General features: G+C 35.6%; 1 protein-coding gene across 3 annotated transcripts in view; it reads left to right on the top strand.

Moving 5' to 3' along the window:
* The window catches only part of LOC122246177 (uncharacterized), a 267,061-nt gene that overhangs the window by 116,012 nt on the left and 148,549 nt on the right, over positions 1–2,500 (top strand). The gene's annotated exons all lie outside the window — the stretch shown is intronic.

Here is a 2,500-nt window from a genome sequence, read left to right as displayed (position 1 = left end):
AAATCTACGGGGAACAACCCTTATTTCATTGCACTATTCAGTAGAAAGTCTACGGTGAACAACCCTTACTTCATTGCATTATTCAGTAGGAAGTCTACGGTGAAAAACTCTTTTCTCATTACATCATTCAGTAGAAAGTTTCTGACGAACAACTTCTCTCCCTTGCATCATTCAGTAGAAACTTGGTTCATTTGGTACAGGGTTCGTGTGTACTGGATATGCTTCCGAAAATGTTGTGGGTTTTTCGTTAAGATCGATTTTGAATCATTGGATATTATTTTTCCTTTATATTTTTGGAATATTTTGATTTGTTGCTTATATATTTGTGAAGAGGTGAGTGAATTAATTATGTGGAAGTGGTTCATGTGGAATAAGTGAATATGATAGGCGAAAGTGCTAATGTGGAATAAGTGAATGAATTAGTTACGTGGAAGTGGTTCATGCGGAATAAGTGGACAAATTAGGGGAAAGTGATAATGTGGAATTAGCGAATAAGTGAGTTATGTGAGAGTGGTTCATGTGGAACAAGTGAATAAGATAGCCGAGAGTGGTAATGTGGAATAAGTAAGTGAATTAGTTACGTGAAAGTGGTTCATGTGGAATAAGTGAATAAATAAGTTAGGTGAAAGTGGTAATGTGGAATAAGTCAATAAATAAAGTGTTAATGTGGTGGACTGGAACTATACTATATACAGCCACAACACCATTACTGTAGTCTTGTAGGATGGTTAATCCGCGTAGCAACAAATAATAAAACAAATTAAAAAATAGAACAACAAAATATAATTATTCACTCTTTTCACACATCAAATAAACCTCACTTTGACCCACCCTTTGCCCTGCCTCCTTAATCTCATTAATTGACACGATCTCAATAACAATTTCACACCTACTTAGGCACCTAACCAAGCATGCTTCTGCAATTGCGATTCTTCGGACATCACGAGAGTAAAACCGGTCGTGGGCGGGGGGGAGGGGGGGGGGAGGGGGGGGGATGGCGATAGTGATCGACGAAATTTCAACATCGTAAACGAGAGGATGTGACGCTTAATTATTTCTCATGATTTTGTGCCTGAAATCAAGCGTTACTATATAATGAAGGATTGCATGACAATTCTGAAAATAGATTTATTGATTGTTATAGTTATGATATATGCAAATATTGGCTTAATCAGGTTTAAACTTTGTCATTTAGCATCGTCATATTACAGTAATTACTAGTGAGTGGGTGAAAGAGAGAGAGAGAGAGAGAGAGAGAGAGATAGAAAGATAGATAGAAAGATAGATAGATAGATAGAGAGAGAGAGAGAGGCAGAAACAGAGAAATATGTAGATAGATAACAGATATGAACATGGACAAATAGAAAAAAAATGATCGATGAGCAAGAATAAAAATAATGATAATAATAAAAATGAGGGATCTTACGAATCTCCAAGAATTGACCGTGTGTGCCTGTGTGTGTGTGTGTGTGTGTGTGTGTGTGTGTGTGTGTGTGTGTGTGTGTGTGTGTGTGTGTGTTGGAAGGAAGGTCTCAGTGTATGTATGTGTGGAGGTCAATGGGTTTGTTAAAAAGCTACGGAGAAAGCTGGTTCTGTTTCCTTCTTTATGAACTAAAGGGAATGCAGTATATGAGGAAGGAGAACAGAGAGATATTAGTAATAGACGTGTAATACAGTGTCTAATTTTCTGATTGTCTTTACTGTTTGATGTCTGTATTTGTTGTTGTTGTTGTTTTGTAGATTTTGTTGTTGTAGTGTTTTTGTTGGTGTTGTTGTGTTTTGTTGATTTTGTTGTTGTTTGTTTGTTTGTTTTGCCACTCTCATGTTAATACACTCATAGCTCACAGAGAGAGATCACAGTCAAGATTTACTGAAGAGGCTATCATGTTGGTAAACCTCTTCTTTCGTAAAAAAAAGAAGAAAAAAAAGAAAATAGATAAATAAATAAAATAAAAAATAAAATACAGTCACCATTTACTTTAGAGCGAAACCATAGAGCGTCCTCGGTTCTGTTACACAGCATCAGAGAACGTTGACGAAAAAAAAGCAAAAAAAAACATACATCTGAAACATAAAAGTAAAAAGAACATAAAGCTTGAGACAAAAACGAACAGTGAAAATTGAACAATAAATCCATAACAAAAAAAATAACTGACAACTACTAAAAAGGCGAACATAGAACATAAACATATCTCGAAACAAAAACAAACCAAAAATAGAGAACACAAACGAATAACTGGAAACAAAAGCGTACACAGAACAGAGAAACAGAGAACATAAACTAATAACGAAAAACAAAAGCTGACTGCGACTTCAAAGGATTCTTTCGAGACACAAAACAAAAGAAACAGCTGTTCAGTTTCTCCCGCAACGACAAAGGAAGACGAGCAAAGAACGGTTACGCGGATTTGAAATTCAACGGTTAGTTTGAAATTCTGCGCGGGAAAATTTGCGATTGTAAAAGAAGAGACAATGAAAAAAAGAGTAATAATGATATTGT

This window comes from Penaeus japonicus, unplaced genomic scaffold, assembly GCF_977035675.1.
Source record: "Penaeus japonicus unplaced genomic scaffold, GWHDUDI00000001_assembly GWHDUDI00000034, whole genome shotgun sequence".
Taxonomy (NCBI): Eukaryota; Metazoa; Arthropoda; class Malacostraca; order Decapoda; family Penaeidae; genus Penaeus; species Penaeus japonicus.
This window is presented reverse-complemented; position numbering and strand designations above follow the sequence as displayed.